The sequence below is a fragment of the Ovis canadensis genome, chromosome 3, assembly GCF_042477335.2.
Source record: "Ovis canadensis isolate MfBH-ARS-UI-01 breed Bighorn chromosome 3, ARS-UI_OviCan_v2, whole genome shotgun sequence".
NCBI classification, from domain to species: Eukaryota; Metazoa; Chordata; class Mammalia; order Artiodactyla; family Bovidae; genus Ovis; species Ovis canadensis.
The window spans coordinates 74,686,361-74,704,800 of record NC_091247.1 but is presented as its reverse complement, the minus strand read 5'-3'; positions in this window follow the sequence as shown (position 1 = coordinate 74,704,800).

Sequence of the window (18,440 nt, the reverse complement as noted above, 5' to 3'; positions counted from 1 at the left end):
TAAAACAGAGCCTTATGCATGGTAAGTATTCATGAAATAATTGTTTAGAAAGCAGCTGATGAGTTCATTGCAAGCATATGATTTCTCTATTTCTTACCTATTCTGCGGCAAAAGTCCAACATACCCTATTGATGGTGTTGCATAGAAATGGACACTCTGGCACAGTGCTGGTGGGAATGAGGAGTGATACAGTGCCTCTGGATGGAAAATGGCAGATGAGCATTCACAGAAGAATAAGGAAACAGCCACTGCAGATACAATTGTAATGGAAGGACATTCAATCAGGGAGACCAGAGGGAGGGCTGTGGTGAGAGTCTAGGTAGGCACAGAAGGAGGAAGTTTCTTATTTGTTTGTTTGTTTTTTAGCAATGATATTTCAAAAAAAAAGATACGAATTCACTTTGAAAATTAGATCATGTAGAGCAAAACATGACAGATGAGTAACTTGAAGTCTCACAAACCTGGAGCTGAATACATTCTACTGTGTACTATTTGCTTGATTGTAAACAAGTTAATCAACTTCTCTAAAGCTTGGTTTACTGCTCTGTAAAGTGGGAATATTATTTCCCAATCATTTTTTTAAAAACAGTGTCTGACATGGAATCTAAATATGACCATTCTTCCTTCCCCTTTGAAGATCACATTTTTCCAAACAAGGCAAAGGAGGAGAGAGGCAAAGAGGCTGGCAGGGAGAAGTTGACAAGAGGAGCTCTAGCTAGAGAATTGAAACTTTAATTTCTTGAAATACGATGTGTACTTCTAGTTGAATACGGGATATATTTACTGCATTTGTTAGACTCTGGCCTTTTCAAACCAAATAAAAGCATCCTTTTAGTTTTTGGGGAAATATAGTTATGCTCCCGTTTAGGAAGGCACCGTGGGTCATCTCAGCACAGCAAGATGAAGTCACAGCAAGCCTTTCTCTGAGAGAAGAGTGAGGAGGAATGGCTCTTCATATTAAGGGTGAAAGATGTGAAGCTGCCTTTGTGAGATTCACTGCTATTACTGGCTGCACTACTGGAAGGCAAGCCACCTTCAATTGGCTTCACTTGGACAGATCTTAGTGATGTTCCCCCAAACGTGCCACCAAGAAATTCATAGGTAATAAGGCCTTATCGGGGTGAAAAAGAACACAGACAGCTGGAAATCACTTTGTTCTGAGCTGCTTACCTCACCTCAGAGCACCAAGCTTTCAAAACAAGGCATGTGCTTCCCACTGTAGGACAGCAAGGGATTCTGCTTCAGGTCAGCTCTTCCTTTCCCTCCACCTTATTGCGAAGGAAGGGAGAAAACAGAATGTGAAGGTTACCATTTGTTAACCACTAGGTGATCAGGATGTCTTGCTGAGGGAAAAAAGGGCTTGTGTCTCAAGAAGAATTATTCATTTGCTGAGCCTGCTGTAATGCTATGGACCATCCCAGTTTCCTGAACCTTTTCTTTCTGAATACCTTCTTCTTCTAAGACTGTTTATTATTATGCCCCTCCCTCAACTCTTAAACAGGCACAGGGCATCTCTGTAGACATATGTTCTTTGGAAAAAGCTATTTGAAACTGTGTCTTAAAGCTTTATTGTGTCATTAACACACATAATCATGCTGTGTGCCTGTGGTCTGTGTGCTGGCCTTTACGTGAGTATTATGGTCCAATTCTACTTTTCTCAAACATGGTGGAGAGACAACTGTATCAAATTCAGAGGGCTTGCTAAAATGTAAATTTACAGACCGCACCATATGTATTTGCATCAGAACCCCACTTCCAAAAGATGAAACCACACATCCAATGCTTGGACAACCTTCCTCTTTAAATTAGGTTAAAGTCCTTCTGAGGAAAACTAACAACCTAAGTGGCCCACTGGAGGGTTGGGAACAAATTACCAGGGGTAGTTAGGAATGCACTCTCAGTAGCAGCTGACATGAAATGTGTATGTACATGTAGGCTCATGTATTATTTAGGACAGTCCGATCACAAGAAACAGCCTTAACACTAATCCAGAATGCTACTTTGGCTTCTGGTGAAAATCGCATGGGTGCAAAAAGAATGATGTTCCTGCCAGAGCTAATTTCCCATTGCCTTTTAGCACTGATTGTGTTAATATGGTAAAAGGGACCCAGTGTTCCCCAAGAAGCAAATAAATAAGCTTCTAAATATAACTTTTCTTGATAGACTGATTATACAGAGATTTTGTTGGCCTTTCATGTGTAACAGTCAGGAATGAGGATATCTTCATGGCCTAGCTTGCTCTTAATTCCTATTAGATGCTGCCATTGGAGATTCTCTAGCAAATTAGGAGTTAAGCAGTACAGCTTCTGCGTCTATTTGCCTAACCAGCTGTCCTAGAGAAAGTATCAGAAAGGGAGGTGAACAGTGTAGGAAGGTAGAGGTAATGGTTGTAACTAGATTTCTCACAAATATTCCAGAACTGTGCTGGCCCAAATAGTAAGCACTAACTACAAATGGCTATTGAAATATAAATTAAGTAAACAAGCAGGATAAAAAATTCAATTCCTCAGTTCAGTTCAGTTGCTCAGTCATGCCCAACTCTTTGCGACCCCATGAACTGCAGCACACCAGGCCTCCCTGTCCATCACCAACTCCCAGAGTTCACTCAAACTCAAATCCATCGAGTTAGTGATGCCATCCAACCATCTCATCCTCTGTCGTCCCCTTCTCCTCCTGCCCCCAATCCCTCCCAGCATCAGAGTCTTTTCCAATGAGTCAATTCTTTGCATGAGGTGGCCAAAGTACTGGAGTTTCAGCTTTAGCATCATTCCTTCCAAAGAAATCCCAGGACTGATCTCCTTTAGAATGGACTGGTTGGATCTCCTTGCAGTCCAAGGGACTCACAACAGTCTTCTCCAAAACTACAATTCAAAAGCATCAATTCTTTGGCGCTCAGCTTTTTTCACAGTCTAACTCTCACATCCATACATGACCACTGGAAAAACCATAGCCTTGACTAGACGGACCTTTGTTGGCAAAGTAATGTCTCTGCTTTTGAATATACTATCTAGGTTGGTCATAACTTTTCTTCCAAGAAGTAAGCGTCTTTTAATTTCATGGCTGCAATTACCATCTGCAGTGATTTTGGAGCCCCAAAAAATAAAGTCTGCCACTGTCTCCACTGTTTCCCTATCTATTTGCCATGAAGTGATGGGACCAGATGCCATGATCTTCGTTTTCTGAATGTTGAGCTTTAGGCTAATTTTTTCACTCTCCACTTTCACTTTCATCAAGAGGCTTTTTAGCTCCTCTTCACTTTCTGCCAGAAGGGTGGTGTCATCTGCACATCTGAGGTTATTGATATTTCTCCCGGCAATCTTGATTCCAGCTTGTGCTTCTTCCAGCCCAGCGTTTCTCATGATGTACTATGCATAGAAGTTAAATAAGCAGGGTGACAAGAAACACCCTTGACATACTCCTTTCCGGATTTGGAACCAGTCTGTTGTTCCATGTCCAGTTCTAACTCCTTCTTCCTCACCTGCACATAGGTTTCTCAAGAGGAAGGTCAGGTGGTCTGGTATTTCCATCTCTTTCAGAATTTTCCACAGTTTATTGTGATCCACACCATTCCTCAGTAGCACTAGATATATCTCAAGTGCTCAGTAGCTCTGTGTGGATAGTGACTGCCATATGGGGTGGCACAAATAAAATGTCTCCGTTATCAAAGAAGTTTGTTTAGACAGCACTGTTTCATAAGGTTTTCTAAGTCAATATGCATCTTCTTCAGGAAAATAACTCAAAAGTACAATAGAGCAAGGATTTATTGTTTGCTTGTTTAATAAATCAACTGTAGCAATATAGGACAGAGTTTATCTTAAGCTAGTACATTAAGAATTGACTTTCTTTTTGGGAGAAAAATCATGAAGAGTGGCATTTAATCCTTAAAAAAGAACTCTGGATATATGTATACAGAGCATCAAGAAAAATCTCATGCATCTCTGCAAACTTTTTTGTGTGTAAAGACATTAGAGCATACAAGTAACACTGCTGCTGCTGCTAAGTCACTTCAGTTGTGTCTGACTCTGTGCAACCCTGTAGACAGCAGCCCACCAGGCTCCCCCATCCCTGGGATTCTCCAGGCAAGAACACTGGAGTGGGTTGCCATTTCCTTCTCCAATGCATGAAAGTGAAAAGTGAAAGTGAAGTCGCTCAGTCATGTCCGACTCTTCACAACTCCATGGACTGCATCCTACCAGGCTCCTCTGTCCATGGGATTTTCCAGGCAAGAGTACTGGAGTGGGGTACCATTGCCTTCTCCAACAAGTTAACACTAGGGGTTGGATATTAAAGATTTATGCAACTGTGGATCAAATAATCTAAGGAAAAAAGACAAAATTTTCAATTCTCAATTACTTTTTTTTCACATTTTTTTCTTCCATATTCCCCTTGTAAAATTTCCACATTCTGTTCTCTAAATCTGTATCATTTTTGTCCTGTTATTGAGGTTTTATTTATGCTACTTTCTTAACATTTATATCTTTGAGACTGTTTTCTTCTTGAATATTTTCCTCAAACCTGAGCCCATAATGATCTGTATTTTTTACCTTTATGAATTAATTTGATTAAACATTTATTTAAAACCTAAATGCTGTCACCTCAAGAAAGACAACATTTTTAGTCAAGAAGCCTAGAGACTAGCTTAGGAAGTAGAGAAATGACAACTAATTTGAATATTCTATCGTGTTCTATAGTACATGACTCAAAGAATATTGGAGGCATAAAAGCTGGGGAAGCCAGAGAGCAGCTTCATGCAAAAATAATGTATGAACTGAGTTATGAAGGAGGAAAATATCCCAGGCAGAGACACTATCATGTACAAATGCTTGGAGCCACGAAAAAGCATGGCAAGATCACTGGGGCTGAGGCAGGAGGAAACAAGCATGAACATCAAGTAGAACATAAAGGCTTATGAAACCAGCTAAAGAAAGTGAATTCAAAGTCATGAGAAAACAGAAACAACTACAAAAATTATATTACAAAACATGTCTTTCATATTGCTGTATATCTCAACTTAAAGTAAAAAATGCATTTCTACAAATTAGATATTTTGGGCAAATAGTTTATCAGGAGCCTATTCTACATTATCTGATGTGAAATTTTACGTCATTATACATTAACTTCAAATCTTTACTTGATTTCTTGAAAAACACATGTTTTATTACATACCTATATATAAGAAACCTACTGTTGGCCCTTTATATCTGCAAGTTCCATATTCCTAGGTTATGCATATTGGGAGTAAACTAACTGTGGATCAAAAATATTTGGGAAAAAGACATTTCATAAACTTCCAAAAATCAAGAGCTGAATTCACCATGCATCAGCAACTATTTACATGGCATTTACATTGTATTGGGTTCTATAAGCAATCTAAAGATAATTTAAAACATTCAGAAGGACAGGTGAATTTACAAATTCAGTTACAGGGTACAATATCAATATACAAAAATCAGTTGTGCTTCCATATGCTAATAAACTATTAGAAAGAACTTAATTACATGAAAAAGAATAAAATGTCTAGAAAGAAATTTAAGCATGAGATCAAAGTCCTGAAAACTGTAAGAAACATAAAAAAATGAAGAGGATAAAATTAATGGAAAGATATTTGTGCTCATGGATTGGAAGAGTATTGTTAAAATGTCCATACTATGGAAAACATCTCCAGATTCAGTGCGATCACTATCCATATTCCAATGGCATTTTTTATAGAACTAGAGCAAACAATTCTAAAATTTGTGTGGAACCATAAAATATAGGCAAATAACCAACAGGGTTTCCCTGGTGGCTCAGTGGTAAAGACTCCACCTGCCATGAAGGAGACCTGAGTTTGACCCTTGGCTGGGGAAGATTCCCTGGAGAAGGAAATGACAACCCACACCAACATTCTTTACTGGAACATCCCATGTACAGAGGAGCCTGGCAGGCCACAGTCCTTACAGTCACAAAGAGTCGGATATGACTAAGTGACTAAGCAACAACAAACAGCCAAAACAGTTTTGAGAAAGAACAAAGCTGAAGGCACCATGTGCGTGCATGCATGCTAAGTTGCTTCAGTTGCGTCCTTCTCTTTGCTTCCCTATGAACTATAACCCGCTAGGCGACTCTGTCTATGGAATTCTCCAGGCAAGAATACTGGAGTTTATTGCCATTTCCTCCTCCAGGGGATCTTCCTGAGCCAGGGCCATGGGTTCCATCCCTGGGTCCTCATTGGTTATCCATTTTATGTATAGTAGTATGCATATTTTTCAGAATCTGAAGTCTTTATATGTCCGAGTTTGTCTTCTTCTGATTTTTATTATTGTAGATTATGTCCTCATGTGTTTTTCTTTTTAAATAATTGTTACCTTCTAAAACTATATCTGTGGAATTTCTCACAGAATTAAGTTTTTAATGTGTTCTTATAAAGAATGTTGACATTGATTCTTCCATGCATTATGGCACTACTGACCTGAGATGACTAAATTAAATTGGTGACTGTTTTGAACTCTACAAGTTATGAGAATAACATCCCATATCTTTCTTAGAGCTGGTTTGTGTTAAAGACATTTTCTTTCAACCACAGACAAAATCAAGGTAAGCTTTTTTTTTTTATTTTAACTATATCACTATAGTGTACAAATTTTGTTTGGCTTTGATTTTGTCTGGTTTTATTTTGCTACTGTTCTCTTTCACTGCCATTGTTTCCGTATTTAGTGAGGGGACATCATATCTGTATGTTGGATTCTATGATGACATCTCATTTTGCTAAGGATCTAGATTAGGTCCCCTGCTGCCTGGGCAGCTCCTTGATTTGACATTCTGAAGATCTGGGTCACCGCGAATTAGAAGATGACCCCAGGGTGTGCTTCTCTGATTTCTTAAATATCTAGAATCATGCTTTCTCATTGATTTGATTTTTGAAGGATTTTTTAAAAATTGCTTTCTTCTCATCTATACATCTAAAGATTTTAAAGCACCTCATCCAAGATTTTATTTTGTTTCCATTATTTACCAGATGGGTTTTTTAGAGCTTTCTAATAGGACTTGTTACTGGAAATAAATGATGTGTAAATAGGGGTAAGACATAATTAGATGTTCATTTTAGAAAAATCAAAGCAAAATTGGAAAAGTTGGTGTAAAACGTGGGATAGTAATGGTAAATAAGACCCTTTCTTAAAGAGACTTTCTAAGAAATCAATCAGGAAATAACAGTGGAAGAGTTAGATACTAGAAATACACCAGGGGTGGAATACACAGACATTTTCAACCTGTGACTGGAAGAGTATCAACCATCTTGAATGACTTTAGTGTTTCAGCTTTCAGGTTTGTACACCACAGTTGTTGATGATGGCTTTCACTAGGACAGATGAACAATTTTCAGAAGGTCCAGGGAAAAAATTTCCCCTTGTATACCATATAAATATTAAATAGCTACGGACTAGTTAGAATTAGAACAGACACTCAAGTATTCTACTACTCTTGTATTAATACCTTTTTTCAGGTGAGGCCAGAAGAGGGAGAGAAAGATGCTAGAGAAGAGACGTTCATACACATTTCCACATACTAGCCCAGTAAAGAAGCATTGCTACCCTCAAATACTGGAGGGAGGATGAAAGACAGAGATAAGGTTGGGGCAGACAACTGCAAAACTGAAATATTTATTTATAGGAATACTTACTAAAAGACTGTTTGTAATTTGGTCTCTCTTGTGTTTATCTACTTCTTCCCGTTAAACATCCCATTCAACCCAACAATTAACGAATAGCAGAAAAGATCTGGGCAGAACACTGAAGAATTGGTGCTTTCAAACTGTGGTGCTGGAGGACTCTTGAGAGTCCCTTGGAAAGGAAGATCAAATCAGTCAATCTTAAAGAAATCAACCCTGAATACTCATTGGAAGGACTGATTCTAAAGCTCCAATACTTTGGCCACCTGATGCAAAGAGCTGACTCATTGGAAAAGCCCCTGGTGCTGGGAAAGATTGAAGGCAGAAGGAGAAGACGGCAACAGAGTATGAGATGGTTGGATGGCATCACCAATGCAATGAACATGAACTTGGGCAAGCTCTGGGAGATGGCAGGGGACAGGAAAGCCTAATGTGCTGCAGTCCAGTTACGAAATGTCAGATAAGACTTGGCAACTGAACAACAAAGGAATCTTTCAAATCAATAAATGCTAATAATAATATATTTAATATTTCCTTATAATGATGAAGTAACCATCATTGGAAGGATCAACTATCTCCTAGTTGAACAAAGGCAAAAAAACATATTAAAGAAGAAAAATGCTAGCTTGATTCCTAGTTTTATGACACTGTAATTTAGCTCAAGGGTTTCTTTTTTTCCCTTCTTCACAAAACCTTTATAATTAAGAAACAATTTCCAGTCTACTTTCTCTCTGCTAAGATCTATTGGATAATTTAAAAATCAGTTTGCTATTCTTTCAGGAAGTAAAAATTCCAGATGCTTTGTGTGCTGATTAACATCTAAGTAATCTATAAAGTTTAATTAGGAAAAAAATGAACAATAAAGTTTTATTCACCCCGCTAAATTTTAGTGGCTAATGCAGTGCTTTATTTTCCATAGCTTTATTTCTTTGCCATCTTAAAAAGACTTGAAAATCCTCATCAGAGAAACACGTTCTTTGCATATTGTCAAGTGGTGGGAAGTAAAACAAAAGCTTTAGATTTGTTGCTTTTATTTCCTTTTTTAAATGTGTAGGATTAATTTAGCAATTGTTATCAATATATTCAGTTTTAATACTTTATTATATTCAGTCTAACATTTTGATTCACTTTTTCTTGTGTTTAGTTGTCATCTCTAGGACTCAGAGAGATCTTGGTGGATAGAATCTGTGAGATAATATTATAATCTGTCCTTACTTCCTGATGCAGAGTTCTTGAAACTCTTATAATTTCTTAAGTAATGAAAGAACTAGGAGCATCTTTTCCTCTAATATATGATTCTGGATCCAGGTTCCTGATTCAGGGCTCTTGAGACCCTTGTTAATTTCCTGGGAGATAGGAGTTACTTTTGTCTTAATGAGATGACTCTGGCGGTGGTGGTGGGGGGTTGGGGGAGGCTGATGCTCATGGGCTCCTGGATGAGGTCTGGTCACTAGAAAGACCAAGCCATGATTAGGAGCTTTAGAGCTCCACCCCTTTTTTTCTTGAGAAGGGAACAGGACTGAAAATGGAATTCACAATTGATCGTGCTTACATGGCTAAGCCCCTATAAAAATAAAAAATCCCAGCAGTTTGGGGTATGGAGAACTCCCAGGTTGTTTACATCCACATTCCAGGATTGTAACATATCCCAGCCTCATGGGGACAGAGGCTTCTGTGCTTGGGACCTGCTCAGGAAAAAAGATCAGGTCTAAAACTATCTTGTATCATCACGATACATCTAATAAAGCAGAATAAGACCTTCCTTGTCTTTCTACATGCATTATGCACAGTACATTCATTAGTCTTATATTTATTTTCATAACCAAATATTTTATTATCTATATTAATATAAAAATTCATATTTTAAACTAATTGACAGAATTAACTAAGGTCTCAGAATCCCTAGTCAGCACTGTTTAGTTTTACTTCTTAATCTTTGCTGCAGTTCAATTTAAGTCAAACAATGTTTCCTGGATGGTTATTAATAAACCATAGTTTTAGCATGCATTATGCCCCCAAGCTCCCAGTCACTGAGAAATTAGTTCCTTATAAAGCCCTTTCTAGCTCTCTTTCTGGATCTCTTATATATTATTTCTTTGTTTTAGGTCAATCTCAATAGATTTGAAGAAATATAATCTGTGGAGTCTTCTTTTTAAATTACAGAACCACACAGGCACATAACTGTCAATCAACTAGCTGTAAATGTTTACAGTAGTCATATTTCAAATGGACTCAGCATTAAATACAGCATATTTTCTTAAGTGATCATGGCTAAGTATCTCATATCTTCAAAAGACAGGCAAGATTATGCTTTTTAAAGAAAACCATAGCAACAGTTAAAACAAGGTGACCTCATTAAGGAAAAACTGCACAGTAGAAAATTGTATCCACACTGCTGCTGCTGCTGCTGCTAAGTCGCTTCAGTTGTGTCCGATTCTGTGCGATCCCATAGACGGTATCCACACTAGAAACTTAAAAATGCATTATAAAGGAAGTTATAAGGTACAGCGTTGTAAGTTTCATATATTTAATACATGTTGATGACAAGATCACTGTGTGCCTACTTGCTGTTTGTGACATTATAAATGTATATAAATTTTAGAGATAGAATGATAAAAACAAATTCCGAACTGGGATGATTCCTATACATTTTGGAATAAGCATTTCTATTCTTATGCATTAGTTTTAATGATGTAATTCAATAAAAAAAATAGTCTGTCTGAAATGATTGTAGTACAATCTGATGGTTAAAGAAATTAGGAAAAAAGCTACTTGTAAAATAAAAATTACTAAGAAATTCATTATGCACAATACCAATAACATTATTCCAGCCAACAATAACTGTAATAAAGTATACGAACACATGAACATCTTAATGATTTGTAAAGCCACCACGGAAGAGATCTAGAGCCAGGAACACGTGTGTGTCCACTGTTTTAGTAAAGAATTGAACCCCATGGTCTATGTTACCAAGTTCTATTCATTGAAACTTCCAGCCACATTTAGGGTTGGGTGTTTGCCATCCTCCCACGTGGATTTCCTTCCTGTCATGTTGTTGTTTTAGTCACTAAATTGTGTCCACCTGTTTTGGGACCCCATGGACTGTAGCCTGCCAGGCTCCTGTGTCCATGGGATTTCCCAGGCAAGAATACTGGAGTGGTTGCCAGTCCCCTCTCCAGGGGATCTTCATAACCCAGGGACTAAACCCAGTCTTCTGCACTGGCAGTCAGATTCTTGCCCACTGCGCCACCAGGGAAGACTTTCCTGCCATGTGCCAGCCTGCTTTTCTTAGGGAACACTTTATTTCCTTCTTTGTTTATTATCATGTTGAAGCCTTTAAAAATAATAAACACACCAAGCCTGCATTTGTGCAGGTATATGATACTCAGCTTGAAGTGAGATCATCTCTTCTCTGTCTGCACATGAGAAAATTGTTGTCCCCGAGCATAGAGACAGGCAAGCCCTGGATGCTCAGGTATTACCCTGCTTATCAAGCAGCGAAAGAGCCCTGACTACTAAGACTGGCCTTCCAAAGAGATTCTCTCTTGCTTGGCTGGTTCAGGACACTGCTGTGCCCACAGTGCGTGACTATCTCAGCAGCGTGGTGCACGGCTTACCTCCTTGCCTGACTTCACAGCCAGCAGAAGGTCAGGGCAATCGTGATCAGCTGGGTACGAGGTATGAACTGCGATTATTTAAGAATCACCAAGAACATGAAGAAGCACATTGTTTTGAATCTTGTTTCCCTCTCCTCTTCAAAATCACTGGAGACATATCAGCTAGCAGAAGATAGCTGTGCTCTGCGTTGATTTGAGGTGTTACCCCCAGGAGTGTAGTGTTATGAGAGATTTCCCTCAATTATTAAAGGAAAGATATAGAACCAAGGACAATTCTCAGCACTCAACAAGTCAATCAGGAAACCCCATGGGGGAAGGACTTTTTCTTTTCACTGAAAGTAGATAATGCCTTGAATTTCTCAGTGAGAAAGAAAAGGCTGCTGCTGCTGCTGCTAGTCGCTTCTGACTCTGTGCGACCCCATAGACAGCAGCCCACCAGGCTCCCCCGTCCCTGGGATTCTCCAGGCAAGAACACTGGAGTGGGTTGCCATTTCCTTCTCCAATGCATGAAAGTCAAAAGTGAAAGTGAAAAGTGAAAGTGAAGTGGCTCAGTCGTGTCTGACTCTTTGCGACCCCATGGAGTGCAGCCTACCAGGCTCCTCCGTCCACGGGATTTTCTAGGCAAGAGTACTGGAGTGGGGTTCCATCAACTTCTCCGAAAGAAAAGGAATGAATGGATTAAAACGAAAAGGTTTCGGAGAAGTTACATTATCTTCACTATGGAGAAGAGAAGGGCAGGAGGAGGGCAGCAGTGTTTCAGCAGGAAGCACAGCTCAAAGCCTGCCAGCATTCTTCCCAGCAGAGATGGGCTTATTTTCTTGATCCCATTTCAATCTTTGACCCATTCCTTTTATGAGTCAAAGGATCTGGTAGGAGTCTAGGATTGTTTACGAAGTCTCTGGCTTCCTAAAATGAGTTTCACAAGGAATGATTCTGCCACAGTCACCTCCCTGCGCCCAGTGCCTAAAAAGGGTCTGGTGCATAACTGCACCTTAATAAATATTTGTTGAATGATTGTGTTATTAGCTGCCTCCACCCGCAATTCTGTTTCAACCATTTCTGCCTTAATGATGCATCAGTCAAGTCTTAAAGCAAGTAGTGAAAAAGAAATGGAAGCCCTAGGCCATTTCTCAGCCACTTAGAGCAGAGTGAGGTGAGGAAATGAAATTAAAAGGGCAAAAGGGAAATTAGTAACAGGAGAAAAATATAAGGAGATGAATAGGTGAAGAGAACACATTCTCCTTAGACTGTAGAAGTAAACCCTTAATGGGTGATTCAGAGTATAACCTACTGAATACTATCCCCATCCTTAAACATGTTAACTAGGCTCTCGGATGTCAAGGAAGAGAGATGCATGAGCACACTGCCTGAGGTTACTTCACTTTAGCCCCGACCTCACCATCACAGGTGACAAGTTCTCTCTTGCCTGGATGTAGACAACCTGAGACACAGGGCTATTTGCGGTTTTGGTTTATTAGATTCCACTGAAATGTATTTCCACTTTAGCAGGGCTTGACAAGGCAGATCCAGCAATACCTCTCAACTGATGCGAACATGGCTTCTATTACTGAAACAAATCACATGATATGCATTTTTCTCTCCAGGATATTCCCTTTTATCCAATTCTTTGCCCCCATCCTCGTGCCAGATTCAATTATGACATTCAAATTTTGTAACCTTGCCAAGAATCCTTAAGGCCAGTGGCAACATTTTTAATAAATCAAAAGGATCAAATCAAATAAATAAATGATTTGGGTGGCAAAGGGCAGAAAAGTTCCAAATGAAACTCAGAGCCTTAGCATGTCAGATAGGAAACTGCATAATCGGCAAATTTCTGGAGGTTTCTGGGTTACGAGACAAGGTTTCTTGCACATTGCACTAATTATGGCTGGAGTTAGAGAAACATGAAACAGAATAAAGAAAAAGCAGAAAAAGTGATTGGAAAGTTGGCCACAGCTACTTCTCTCTCAAACCTCATTTCTCAAGTCAAAATGTCAGACAAAGTACACTTTGTGGTGAGTTTATAAGACTACTCAATTTAGGAAGATTTTTTTTTTTTTTTTTTTTTTTTTACTATAGTGATTCCTTCTGCCTCAGGGGGGAAAAGTGTTTTTTTTTTTTTTTTCTAGAGCAAAGATAATTTGTCGGCTTTTTACCTCTTCTGAACTCACTGCTGTGTCTTTGAACCATTTCTTAAAGTGTCCTCATTTTTTTCCGCAACACACACACACAGTTTAGAGACTACAAATGCCCCCTGCAACATTTCCACTCTGAATTTATGAACTAACCAGTGTGCATTACCTTTATAAGTATGAAGCAACACTGCGGTTGCACTGTTCCATTTATTGCTTCAAATACTGCCTAGTTTCAAAAAGTTTCACCATCTGTTCTGGCTTAAACCAAAGCTGAATTCAAAGGATAAACTCACTATTGCCTCTGGTACTGTTGTGGTGCTGCTCTATTTTAGGACTGGGGAGGAGGTGAGAAGGCAAAATAAATCTATATGAAGTCTCTAAGAGGATAGAAGATGGAAATTTTCTTTTGGCAATTAATGGTATTATTTTTGAAACTGATCCTGAAGGCTATTTCTTTTCTTTTGATAAGTCCCATCAAAAAATTGAAACAGACTCAAAAATATCAGTATATCAGTCAGTCACATATTTGTGAAATTTCTTGAGTTCTGACATTTAACTACATTCTGTGGTGCTTAAAAGAGGTGTAAAACTTAATTGCTGCTCTTAAGGATCTCACGTAGTAGTAAGAGTGATGAGAAACACGTACATGGAATAATTTTTTTTTTAATTAGTAGCAAAGATAGACACTTTGACCATAACTCTACTAATAGAACAGGAAAAGTAAGATTCTTTTCTGTCAACCAATTATTGCTTATGACTGACATTACCAGGTGTATGCATTTTATCTTTACTAATATTTTTAAGTTATGATTAGTAGTATACATAGCCTGCAACTGGAGTTCTGATTTTTAATCAGGATAGACCAAAGAAAACTCTATGTTTATAGCCTAAGAACATGTGGACAGATTATTCCAACAGGTATCTTCTGTGACCCATCTTAACTGTTGATGTCAATGGAATCACCTAGCAAAGCTTTTATAAATTAAAAAAAGTGTTAGTCGCCCAGTCATGTCCAACTCTTTGCAACCCCATGAACTGTAGCCCACCAGGCTCCTCTGACCATGGAATTCTTCAGGCAAGAATACTGGAGTGGGTTGCTGTGCCCTCCTCCAGGGGACCTTCTCGACACCGGGATCAAACTTGTCTCCGACGTTGTAGGCAGATTCTTTACCATCTGAGCCACCAAGGAAGCAATGTGTTTAACTAAACACTTAATAAATTAACTGATTAGAAAATCCCTGGGCCCTACTAACATAAACCCCTGGGATAAGGTCTGGGCATTGTTTTCTATTGAAATACAGCCAAAGTTCAATACTATGTTAGTTTCAACATACGTATGTTAGTTTTCAACATATGTTGCCGCTGCTAAGTCACTTCAGTCGTGTCCAACTCTGTGTGACCCCATAGACGGCAGCCCATCAGGCTCCACCGTCCCTGGGATTCTCCAGGCAAGAACACTAGCTGGAGTGGGTTGCCATTTCCTTCTCCAACGCATGAAACTGAAAAGTGAAAGTGAAGTTGCTCAGTCGTGTCTGATACAACATAATGATTTGACATTTTCATACATTATGAAAATGATCACCACAATAAGTCCAGTAACCTTCTGTCCCCTTACAAAGTTATCAGAATATTATTAACCATATTCCTTATGCCATACATTAATTAATCCTTGTGACTTATTTATCACATAACCAGAGATTTATATCTCTCAATCCCCTTCACCTGTTTCTCCCATTCCCCCATCCTGCTCCCTTCTGGCAACTTCAGGTTTGTTTATGGTTTCCATGGGTCCATTTTCATTTTCTTTATTTTTTACATGCTACATATCATTGTGATCATGTGGCATTTAACCTAGCATAGTACCCTCTAGATCTATGTGTATCATTACAGATGACAAAAACTGTTTATGGCTGAGTAACATTCCTCTGTGTGTGTATCATTTAAGTTGCTTCTCAGCTTTTGTAGATAATTCTGCAATGAGCACTGGAGTGCATTTATCTTTTTGAATTAATGCTTTTGTTTTCCTCAGGTAAATACGCAGAGAGGAAATTGCTAGATCATATGGCAAGTCTATTTTTAATTTTTTTTTAATTTCCCTCTTTTTTTTTAAACTCCTGTAAGGTTTATGAGGAGCGTTTCTCTTTCCCCGCCTCCGTCTTTCTACACAGCATACAGAATCTTAGTTCCCCGACCAGGGGAACCCAACATGGGTCCCCAGCAAGGGAAACCTGGAGTCCTAACCACTGGACCACCAGGGAATTACTATTGTTTTAATTTTTAAAGGAAACTCCAAACTATTTTCCAGAATGGCTGAACCAATTAACATTCCCACCAACAGTGCATAATGGTTTCCTTTTTGCCACATTGTCCCAGGTGCTTTTCAAACTACTGTCTCTGTGCTGGGACTTGGGAGAATGTGAAATTTTAGGAAGGCCCTTAGAAAGCAAAGTCTGTGTTTTCGATAGCTTTCTGGCGCCCCTGAATATAAGCCTCACTGGTTTTCAAAGCCTGACTATCTGGGGTCTCCTCCTTCTGGTACAGAACCCCTGGACTGGAGAGCCAGGTGTGAGGTTGGACCCCGGCTCCTCCTGGAGACCCGCTGTGGGTGTCACGTCCCTCCCCCACCAACCTCCTGCTTGTGAGTCCCGACCTGGAAATGTGGGCATGACTAGATTGAGTCTCTACCCCTCTTACCTGTCTCCTGGTGACTTCTTTATATCTTTAGTTGCGGAAAATAATTTCTGGTGGTCCTAAGGTTGTTCTCAGAGACAGTAGCTCTGTAAGTAGTTGTAATTTTGGTGTAGTCCTGAGAGGAGGTAAACGCAGCCTCTTCCTCATCCACCATCTTGACCTTCTCACACCAGGTGATTTTAATGAGCTGTTAGGATTGAGAATCCCTGCCTTAAGTAGTTACAGCCATGCCTTATTATTTGAATTGTTCCTTTCTCTCTTGAACCTATGAGCTACTTTTTTTATTTTAATAGGTTTGGGAAAACAAAGTCAATAATTCCAGGTACCCTTCAATCACCAAGGAATTTTCTGTTTGTTTGTTGTTTTTTTTTTTACTTTCAGTTCAGTTCAGTTGAGTCGCTCAGTTGTGTCTGACTCTGCGACCCCATGAATCCCAGCACACCAGGCCTCTCTGTCCGTCACCAACTCCCAGAGTTCACTCAAACTCATGTCCGTTGAGTCAGGAATGCCATCCAGCCATCTCGTCCTCTGTTGTCCCCTTCTCCTCCTGCCCCCAATCCCTCCCAGCATCAGAGTCTTTTCCAATGAGTCAACTCTTCACATGAGGTGGCCAAAGTACTGGAGTTTCAGCGTTACCATCAGTCCTCTCAATGAACACCCAGGACTGATCTCCTTGCAGTTCAAGGGACTCTCAAGAGTCTTTTTGATGTTAGCACCTAATAAAATATTTATCTTCCACTGACTTTTCTTGTAATGACACTATGTTCTCCTGGCATTCCTCACTCCTGCATGGCAAGTTTCTCACACATAACCTATAAATATTTGAGGTCTGAGATTTTAGTCCTATAAAGCCCCTTGGCTTTTCTCTGTATGTTATGTAAGGGCACCCACTTACATGGCTTTAGATATCCCAGGTGTAGTGATAGCTCTTAGATTGCTATTTCTAGCTCAGATAATCTGAGTTCAAACATAATCACCCAATTGTCTGTTTACTACCTTTACTTAAGTAAGTAGTAAAAATAAGCGTTAGTCACTCAGTTGTGTCTGACTCTTTGTGACCCCATGGACTATAGCCCGCTAGGCTCCTCTGTCCATGGAATTCTCCAGGCAAGAAAACTGGAGTGGGCCACCATGCCCTCCTCCAGGGGATCTTCCTGACCAGGGATCAAACCTGGGTCTCCTGCACTGCAGGCAAATTCTTTACCATCTGTGGTACCAGGAAAGCCCACCACCTTACTTAGATGGCTATAATTGTCCTAAATTTAAATTATTAAAGTCTGTTTATTAGTAAATTTTAAAACTTTAGTGAAATGGACAAAATTACTAATTTTCTCATAACATCTATCTCTGTAGTTTTTATAAGTGTTTCACTTAATAAAAATTCCTAATATTTTAAAATTTTTTCTCTCTTTTACCTTGACCCATCTGGAAGTTTTCTCTTTGATGGGTCTTTTCCAAGACTAACATTTGGCTTTATTGATCTTATTACTTCTGTTTATTTTCAATGCATCAGGCACCCACATCCTCTAGAGCCTTATCACTGTCAGTCTGAACCCTGTCATTCCAACCATATTTGGGGGGATCATTTTTACTATTTGTGCCAAAGTAGAACCAACCAAAATGATCTTGGGTTAGTCATTCATTGGTTAGTGTGAGCAAGAGTTTCTCCAACAGCTAATAATCACCAGGAGACTGAAAAGTCATACCGGCTATTGCCTGCAATTGCCTGCACTCTTGAAGAGGTCCACGGCAGGATGTTTTTTAATCTCTGTTCTTTACTGAATTTTTTCTCTAATATTTTTGCACAGACTTAACCCAAGGATAAACAGGCACCACAAGTTGACTGACAAGTTGATAGATATTATTCTAACTAGTTGATATGTGTTAGGCCTTTCAACCTTGGCAGTGTTAACATTTTGGACAAGATAATTGTTTGTTGGAGGGAGGCTTTACTGTGCATTATAAGTTGTTTACCAGCATCCCCGATCTCCAGCCTGTATGTGTGTGTAGCACTTCCCACCTGTCAAGTCAACCAACTCAGTACCTCCTCTTCCCTACCCAACCCAGCTAAGAAGCATTGTTTAGAAGGCAGTCCCTTGAGGCATGCCTAATATCTTTCCTAGTGAACATGTTTTCACTAAATGTATCTAAAATTTGCAATGATTTTATGTCAGAGGACTGCAAGTGAGAGATGCAAGATAAAAATTTATCTCAGCTGGCTAGTGTTCAATACAATTGAACTGAATACAGTCAATACCGCACAACTCAATACAATGAATTTCTCATGGATAGATTTAGAGCCTGCATTTAAGTGAAATTACAATTTTATAAGTACAAATGAAACTTGTCTCG